General features: G+C 49.6%; 1 long non-coding RNA gene across 1 annotated transcript; it reads left to right on the top strand.

The window, feature by feature from the left end:
• The first annotated feature begins 702 nt into the window (after nt 1–702).
• On the top strand, nt 703–9,840 carry LOC144613999 (uncharacterized). The gene is made up of 3 exons (XR_013551533.2): nt 703–1,445; nt 5,624–5,747; nt 8,403–9,840. It is a non-coding gene; the product is annotated as an uncharacterized LOC144613999 (long non-coding RNA).
• The last annotated feature ends 249 nt before the right edge of the window (nt 9,841–10,089 follow it).

The following is a 10,089-nucleotide window of genomic DNA, read 5'->3' as shown; positions in this document are numbered from 1 at the left end:
ACCGTGAGATTCCGAGCGGGAACACACGGCGCCCCAGCGAGACTTCACCCGTGCGGGCGGCCGTGACGACTCCCTGGGCTGGGGGCTTGCACGGTGGAATCACGCTTCTCAGCTCTGCAGGCTGAGGTCCAGAGAGAGTGTGACCTCTTCCAGGTTCAGGGATGGCGACCTCTGTCCCCGCATGGTGCGCGGGCAAGAGCGCTCCCTGGAGCCCCTCTCAGGAGGACACTAATCCTTTAGGGGCTCCGGCCTTGAGAGGTAACCCCGCACAGGCCGCACTGGTCACCATCGGATATGACCTAAGGTGGACGGACGGCCCCGCTCCTCCCCGGGGCCTTACTCTGTCCAGGGCTAGAGACACGTCTGTGCGCAGAGACACAGTCGGCTCGGCGACACCAGCCACGTCCGCGTCCCGCACGGCGTCCCCCTGCCCCCAACCCAAGGGAGACCATCAGCTCAGGGACGCCGGCCACGTCCCCGTCCCGCACACAGTTGTCCCCCTGCCCGAAACCCAAGGCCAGAGCAGCCAGCAGGTCAGGGCTGAGGCTCCCGCAGGAGGCCGTCCGCAGGCGACACGCAGCGGCCGTGCCTGACACGCAGCCTCCTCCCCCGCGGTCTCCGCCAAAACCGGAGCGCCAGGCTGGTCTCTCGAGGTTCGCGACCACACGGCCGAACCGCTTTCAGCCGAGACAGACACTCACTCAGAGACACACGGCCAAGTCCGGGGTCTTCACGGCAACCGCCGAGCAGCCGTATCACGGAGGACTCCGGGGACGCCGGGTAGCAAAGGCGGAAGGCGGACGGCGGCGTCGCCTCACAAGCGCTCTTCCGCAGCGCCGCCCGCGGCGAGCTCGCTCGCGGTGCCGCGGGCCCTCGGCCACCACCTGCCGCCCCCCGAGGGCACTCGAGGAGGCGGGCGCGGCGGCCTGGCAGGTTCCAGCGGGACGAAGGTCGGAAGGTCGCAGCCGCGCCAGCAGCCGGGCCGCCGCCCCGGCCCAAGATGGCGGCTCCCCGAGGAGAAAGGCCGGCCCCGGCCCCGCCCCCCGCCCCGTGAGCAGCGCGTGCCGTGCCTCGTGCCTCCGCGGGGCCACGAGGGGAAGCCGGCCGCCGGGACCCCGCCCCCGCCCGTGGCTCGCGGCCCCGCAGCGCGTCTCCTCACCGTCTCTCTCACCCGCGGTGCCACGGGCCTGTCCTGGGGTTCTCTCGTGACGAGAGAGGGTGTCCCCGGCCCACGCGGCCGCGGGAGGACAGCACGGCCGAGAACCCTGCCCCTGTGGCGGGGGTGACGGGGGTCCCGAGGATCTAACTGCAGACCCTTCCCTCACCCCGAAACGCCCGCGCCCACCAGCAGGTGCTCCCCCTTCCCAGCGCAGCCCTTCGGCCCAGAGTCCGCTCTCCGGCTCCTTTTCCGTCCTCGAGCCCTTACACAGAAACGGAATCACCCGGTAAGTGGTCGTTCCCACCTGCTCCTCTCAGGTTTCGTGTTTCTGAGGCTCCTCCAGCCACATCCTGCCGTCCCCGAGCAGGGCTCCACCCCACGACAAGCCACGCTGCCCCCCCCCTGCACAGTGGCCACCGGAAAGCTGCCCCACGTCCACCCTGGGGCTGCTGTAAATGCCAATACCGGTTCGCGTGTTTTCTGTAGACGGGTCAGTCCTCACGGGTACGCCCCTAGGAACTAGGGTCTCAGCTTTGTGACTTTTTAGCAAGCGGCGACGCTGTCCTTCCCACGTTCAACCCATCACCGCCTGTCCTGCACAGGACAGCTGTCCCAGCAGAAGCGGCAACCCCACTCTCTTCTGCTTTTCCCCAGGGACCGAGGACGCTGAGCACCTCTTTCCGGTGCTCGCATGCCTTCTTTAGAGGAGCGTCGGACTCAACTCCTTCCCATCTTCACTTGGGCCGTCTTGTTAGCGTTCCTTCTAGATTCTGGATACCGATCCTTTTATCGACATGATCCGCCAACGCTTCTCCCAGTCTGTAGCTTCTCTCATTCACAGTGGCTCAGGATACAACTTTTTGGCTTTGGTGACATCTGACGTGTCAGCCCGGCCTTTTATGGATTCGCTTTTGGGGGGCAGTATAGGAGAAATCTCTGCGAACCCAGGGTCATGAAGACTCTCACCTAGGATTTCTTCCGAGTTTTCCAGTGTTAGCCCTTACATTCAGGTTTGTCCATGGGGCACTCTGAGTTAGTATTTGTATACAGTAAAGGGCCAAACTACATCCTTCCGCATGTGGGTATCAAATTTTTCCAGCTTCATGTACTCCTCTTCTCCCTGTTGAGCTGCCTTGGTGCCTCTGAGGAAAGTCAACTTACCGTGAATGTTAAGTGCTGATTTCAGGATTCTCATTTGTAATTCCAGAGAGAGACTGATCTAGACAGATCCTTATACCACTAACACACTATTTTAATTATGGTACATTTACAGGAAGCTCTGAAATCAGGAAGAACTTTATCCAATTTTGTTTTCACTATTCCTTTGGGAATATTGGGAGGCTTTTGTATGTCCCTACAAATTTTAGGGTCAGCTTAATTTCTGCAACAAAGCCTGCAGGGATTCTCAGAACGATCTCCATATTAATAACCAATGAGTCTTCCAACCCACGAACATGAAATCCCTAATGTTTGCAGTCTTCAGTGTATGATCTTGTATTAAATTTACTCCCAAGTACTTTAATCTTTTTGATGTTGTATGGATAGAATTAATTTCATTTCAGAAAGTTCACTAGTATATAGGAAAACGTGGTTGACATCTACATATAGATCTAGGTTTCCATCATGTTGAATTCATTAGCCCTTAAGATTTTTCACAGAATCATGTCATCTGCAATAAAAACAACTTTTTCTTCCTTTTCTCTCTGGATGCTCACTATTTTGTTCTCACTGGACTCCAGTACAATGTTGAGTAGAAAGGATGGGCGTGGATGCCCCTGACGTTCCTGATCCTACGAGAAACACAGTCATTCTGCCATCACTGGGTGCGATGTTAGCTGTAGATTTTTTTGTTTTTAAGATTTTATTTTTAAGTGATCTCTACGGCCAACTTGGGACTTGAACTCACAACACTGAGATCAAGAGTAGCACGCTCCGGGGAATGAGCCAGCCAGGTGCCCCAGCTGTAGATTTCTTATGGAGGCTCTTCATCAGGCTGAGAAAATTCCCTCCTTTCCCACATTTTTTGTTTTTATTATGAATGGGTATTACATTTTGTCAAATGCTTTTTTCCCACCTGTTGAGCTGACTTGTGCCTTCTGTCTTCTGTTAATATGATGGAATGAATACATCTGGTTTCTGATATTAAAACTCACTTGGTCATGTACCTTAACCATTCTATACAGGGACACCTTGTTTATAGCTCTTCACAAGTACTGCTTTTTTTTAAGATCAAAGGTTTGTGGCAACCCCGCATCGGAGGTCTATCGGCATTTTCAACAGCATCTACTCACTTCTTATGTGTGCATCACATTTTGGTAATTCTTACAGTATTTTAACCTTCATTATTATTATATTTGTTATGGCTATCTGGGATTAGTGATTAGAACTCCCTGAAAACCTCAGATAATGGTTAGCATTTTTAGCAGTATTTTTAAATAAGGTATGTACCTATTTTTAGACATAATGCTATTTCACACTAACAGATTACAGTGTAAACGTAACTTTTATATGTACTGGGAAACCAAAAAATTCATTTGATTCGCTTTATTGTGATATTGGCTTCATTAGAGTGGTCTGGAAAGAAACCTGCAGTATCTCAGAGATGTGCCTGTGTGTCACTAGAGTTGATGAAGTTTCTGTAGCTATACTCAGAATTCATGAAGGATTACCGGTCCACAATATTCTCATTACGTTTTTGTCTCGCTCTACTATCAAGGTAATAGGAGCCTCAGAGCACACAGCTAGTAAGTATACCTCTCTTCTATTTTCTAAATCTGTGAAAAGATTGGCATGATTTCTTCTGTCAACATTTGGTGGCATTCACCAGTGAAGCCATCTGGCCCTTGGCTTTGTTTCAATTTGTTAAAAGCCTACTAAAACCTTCCATTTCTTCTTGACTACATCTTGGTAGCTTGTGTCTAAGATTTTTCCATCTCATTTGACTTGTCCAGTGTGTTGGCATGAAGTTGTACACAGCATTTATTTACAACCCTAACTTCTGTAAGGTTGTTAGTAATGTCCCCTCTTTCGTTCTTGGTAATGGCAATTCATGTCTTCTCTGTCACTGTAGCTCAAAGTATGCCAAACTTGTGGATCTTTTTGAAGACCCAGCTATTGGTTTCGTTGATTCTTCCGCATTGTTTTTGTTTCCTATTTCACGGATTTCCATACTAATCTTTATTCTTTCCTTCTGTTTCCTTTGGACTTCTGTTGCTTCTCTTTTTCTAATTTTTTTAAGGTAGAATCTTAGACTATTGATTTAAAATCTCTTTAACAGAGTATTTGCAGCTATAAATTTCTAAGCATGGTGTAGCTGCATCTCATAGATTTTTGAGGTACCGTGTTGTGATTAACGCTTACTAGGAAGTAATAATCAATTTATAAACACTTCTTTGATGATCACTTGTTATAGTTTTTGCTATAGTCAAACTCCCTTCCAGGAGGGTAGCAAGGAATTTAATATAAAACATAAGATTGTTATAGCTGACTAATTCAACTCTGTATCGCATATACTGGAAAGTCACATTAAGCATATTATGATCTCTCTTTCTCTGCACAGTCCAGGAAGCAGGCTGGTGTGAGCTCTCTGGAGAGTAAACATGGATGCACTGGGTACTATGCCGTTGCACACACACACCCAAGTCATAACTGGGATGGTCTGTGGGTTGAGTTCCACCCTCTTACGGACAAACATCAATTCTGTGAAACACACAGATAAGGTGGTTACTCACAGAAATTCCAAGGGTAGATGACAAATGCACTGTGATAAATACTATTATTTTGTTCCTATAATAAAGTAGTTGTTTCTTATAATAAATAATACATATCTTCCAAAGTCATAAGGCAACATCAATCCATTTTCCAGGGTTATGTTAACACAAGGATGCAAGAGCATCTGCGAATAAAAATCATTCTGGTGTGGGGTTCCTTCTGACCGGCCATTCAGGTTTTCTTCCTGCGTTGCTCTAAAACTCAGCAGTTAGGCTTTCAGGAAGAGAACAGAGCTGATCTAGAAGGCAGTTTTGTTTCAGATGGAGCCATCAACATCATTAGGGTGCCGATGCCGGAGGGTGGTTCTCCATCCAGAAGGCCAACAGCAGACCAGGGCCGCCTGGCTGAGGTCACAGGGGAACCCACAGCCTGGCTCATGGACGGCTTAACACAGGAATGCCACAAGCCGATAATCTGAGCAACCGCGGAAAGCATTCGCAACTTGAGCCATTTCCAGAGTTCCAACGTCCTTTAAGAATAAGATTCTTGTATTGATGTAAAACGTAATCTGGAGGTTTAAAACAGAGGAAGAGTCAGGTCACAGTCATTAGAGACATAAAAGCATTGCCTCATCATCCCAGAGATACAGCTCTGCGAATACTAAAAAACCAAACCCGTGACTTTTAAGTGGCCCCGAGACCCATGATGGCAAGTCTCCAACATGAATGTGCATCAAATTATTCTGTGTTTCAGGAGTTTTCTTAGACTGCAGTTTCCTGGGCCCTGATGTCTGTGCACTTGTGAAATCCAGGGATCTGCATTTTCACTATGCCTCACCCAGACCTCCTCACACTGTGATCGGGAACACTGGACCCAGGTGGGTTAGCATCTCCTTCTTGCTGATCATTTTTAATGATCATTCACTTCTGATGATTAACAACATCTACGTACAGTAAATTCCTATATCTTGGGTCTTGAACCCGTCTGCCTCAGAGGAGTCCACAGCTTAAAGCACCATGTCAGACACTAAGGCAAAAGCACATAAAAGCCACTTTTCACAGACGGGAAGGTAGCAACTAAGTTTTCTGGAAGGGCTTATTTGGGGTTGTGACGACCATTTTAATGGCCTTCGTAAGTATGTTCAGTGCTGACAGCCTAAGGGACACAGTGGCCTGAGGGATGCCGAGCAGCCACCGGGGCAGGTGGATCTCCCACCTTCTGTCTCTGTGCCCCGCTGACCACACGGCCATCTTCCCAGGGACTACACTCACACTGGCTACCGGCCTGGGCCGTGCCGCAGACGTCGCAGCACCAACACAAAGGTGGCCCGGGACGCCCACCACGATGTTATGGGAATGCTGGCCGGTGGCCAGATCCCCTGAAAGAGAATGGGACAGCTGGGGAGCTTCCCAATTCCAACACGGTCTCAGCTGAGCACTCGGCCGACCAGAGCAGGGAGCACTAAGGGTGGTATCCCGGGTGAGCCTGGGACGCACCTGTTCCGAGCGTTCTGTCCAACACTCACAGGTGCCCCAGTGCTGCATGAACGACTTTCCTTCTTCCAGCAAAGTGCTTCCGTCTATGTCCCACTGGGAGGATTTTCTTCTCAAGTCACTCGAACCCAGAACTGTTTCAAAGGATACTCTAGATAGTACTTCCCAGGGAACTAGGTCTTAACCCATCTGAAAACATTCAAGACACAAGATTCTTAAAATCTTGCCTTTAAACATCATAAGAAACAAATCAAGCGCAAAACTGAATTAACATGATCCTTAAAAAGGATCCCAAAAAAAGACATGACAATTTTACCTTATTTACAGACACTATATTTTCACAAAGTGCAGAGGAATTCTGGTAGTATGTTTAGTTAGTAATAAAAGGAACTTCATTTTCTTGGAAAAATTAACAACTAGTCTCAGAACAAAGCAGATGATTATGATGACCTCTAAAATCAATTTCAAAAACTCTAATTTACCTTTAGTTCAGGGCTGAACTGGCATGTAAACTACTAAGTAAAACCTACAATTCCTTCCAGAGTATCAGGAAAACATCAAAGTGCCTTGGTTTTCAAAAGTCCCATTTTCTTTCTTCAAAACACTTAAATGTTTTTGAAATCCACCAAATTGAACAATATCCCATCAGAAGGGGAAGGCTGGTCTTTTTTCCAAAGGAGTGGAGGTAACCCCACGGAGCCCTGCTAACTCAGCAGCTGCCATCAGGATGGGTGTCCAGCCGAAATCACACAGCTCTTCACCCCACGGCCAGCTCAGTGTGGCAACTACATAAACTACTGATAAACAGGGAAAGCACAAGACACATACTTTTAGGATGTTTCGAATAACGTAGACACGGAAACTAGGAAAAAGGGTTCGGACTTTTCTGATGGTAAACGGGAAATGGCAGGACAGCTCTCTGGGATCCACACTGAAGCTGCAGGGGTGTGCACGTGCCCTGGGAGGCGGCCAGTAGAAGGCCCGGGCCTTGGCCCTGCTCCAGCGGCCCTGGTGGACTCCGCACTCTGAATGCTCGCTCGCACGGCTGCTGGACAACTGGGAACAGTGCAAACCCAGAACACGCGGCAATCTGCGCTTTGCATTGTGTCCCATGCCGCTCTCTGGTTGCACAGAGAAGTAAACTGCCCCAGCGACAGCCAGAGGACAAGAGCTCCTCCGGGAGCACAGCGCAGCAGGGAGGACACTGGTTAGTAACAAATGCTGTCATGACCCCGGGCTCATCGGCCAGCACCCTGACATAATGGGGTGCGAGGCAGCTCGCTGACCAGGTGATCAGCGGACAGCCTGATGCAGGGATCCTCAGGGCAGGCATGAGCTTGACCACTGTGCACACAACACTGTCACTTACTGATGACGCATTTTTGCAAACACTGATCATCTTTCCTGAGTGCTTTAAAGAAAGGGGAAATTGTAGTATTATTCTGGATAAACAAATGAGAAGTTTGGAGGTTAAAATAAACCATATAGGGAGAGATGCTGGGGCTCAGAGACGTTTTCAAACAGAGAAAAGAGACCAGACCCCAAACCCTGCCAGGCTGGTCTCCTGGGGCCTTGTAAACTGGCCCCTTGAAGGCCAGGCACCACACTTTGCATTTCCCCCAATCACAGCACCATGTAACCACACACACTGGCATGTCTTAATCATAGACCAGTGACCACAAGGTTTAGGAGCAGTTTTGGTCAACTGCCCCTTGGGGGTCACAGCTCTGGGATGGTGGCAACCACACCCATGTCATCTGGAAGAAAAGCCATCTCCCGTGGCACTGCTTAAAAATTCACAACTAAAGGATGGGGGACTTTCAGACTAAGTAAGTATACCTGTTTTGTTCCTTATGCAGTTGTTGGTATATGTCCACATTTACACAACAGACTAGAGAAAACGTACGCTTTTGCCACTGAACGGCATTAAAGCTCAATTAGGTCAGAACTAACTTGCTTCTAAGTTGTAATAAAGATTCGCAGGGCAGCAACGTTTGAAATGCCCGTCTTAAGAAGTTCAATTAAACCCTCTCCTCCAGATGGAGACCCGCAAGTTCTAAAACATTCCAGTATCTGCTTCCTCAGGACAAGAATGTGCTCTTGGAGCCCGCACTCCGCGGAAGATGCAGGTATGCACCAGCCTCCAGTCTCTCCTCTGAGTATCTTGCTGGCTATTTCTTTGGGGCGCACATTAAAACGGAGTAAAAATCTGTGATACTTTAAGTAACACAACCAGCTTCCCTTAGAAAGTGTGTGGGGACCAACGCTAATCATCCACACCAGAAACTTAATGATGGAAATCAAAAACTAAGGTGAGTTTTAACACCTGCAAATTTTTCTTCCCCTAGAAACCTGATCAACTTTTTAAAACTCCAGTTTGGGGAGGTGGGGGCAATTTCAGATTATAGTAGAAAGGAGAAGCAAAGCGGAGATGAAATTCACGGTGCATCAGGCCCAACTCTGGGTGGACGAGGCAAGGATCACCATGCCTCCACCCTACCCCTGCACAGCACAGCTACTCTTCCCGGGACATCTAAAGAACACGGCATCCCTGTGTGGCTGCAGGACGCTCTGGAAGAAGACCTGCTTTCTACATTACAACCAACCGGGCCGCCAATGGACAATGAACCACCACCACACCACGTTTCTCGAAGCAGGAAGGACCCCCACGACCGGGTCCTGCACAGCAGGGTGTAGAGGACCCCCCACGACGACGCTGAGAACACAAGCAGACTCACGTGCGTCCCTTTATTCACAAAGGTCAGAGTCACAGTCTACTTCTCCATCACGATCAAACAGAAACTGTAGAACACCCCGCTGACACGTCAACAGTGCTTTACGACAACGTGTGGGGATGCTGGGAGATGCCAGTGTTCTGGAGAAAGTACCAATGAGAACCTCCCTGCTGACGTCACAGGACCCAGAAAGCGTGAGCGGAACTCAACAAAGGAGAGCGGAACATGGCAAGGCCTGAGGGACAAAGCCATCTGTGTGAGGCAGGCCCTGCACGACTCAGTGCATCCCCTCTGTGTCAGGCTCCAGTCTGCACTGCGCTGGACACAGGCGCATCTACAGGGAGTCAGGCAGGGCTCCCACTCACACATGAGAGCAAGGGAAGGGGTGAGCTGACGTGCCCGAGTGCGCCCAGGGAGGCAGCTGCCACACCTAGAGCTCTGCGATTCCCCGCCTTCCAGGGCATGAAATTTACCCGCCCTTTTATATTGAAAGAGAACATTAGGGCCACTTTAAAAATAATCAGTCTGTCAAAAGTAATGCCCTGCCGGAGCACCTGGGTGGCTCAGCTGATTGAGTGTCTGACTCTTGATTTTGGCTCAGGTCATGATCCCAGGGTCATAAGATCGAGCCCTGCATCAGGCTCTGTGCTGAGTGTCGAGCCAGCTTGGGATTCCTTCTCTCCCTCTCCCTCTCTCTGCCCCACTTGCTCTCTACAATTAAAAAATAATAAAATAAAAAACAATGCCCTGCCAATAAGATTTATTTTCCTTGTTAGAAAGCCCACCCAAATTTGAATATAGGGCTATGGGCTGCACTGTGTCCTCTGAACCACCAGCTGGAGCCCTGACCCCCAGGACCTCAGAATGGGACTGCATTAAATGAGTTTATATGGGAGGTACCTGACCCAGTGTGACCAGTGTCCTTATAAGCAGAGGAGATCAGGACGGATACACATGGAGGGACAACCCCGTGAGGGCACGGGAGGAAGAC

Source organism: Panthera onca, chromosome D4 (genome assembly GCF_046562875.1).
Source record: "Panthera onca isolate mPanOnc1 chromosome D4, mPanOnc1 haplotype 2, whole genome shotgun sequence".
NCBI lineage: Eukaryota > Metazoa > Chordata > Mammalia > Carnivora > Felidae > Panthera > Panthera onca.
This window is presented reverse-complemented; position numbering and strand designations above follow the sequence as displayed.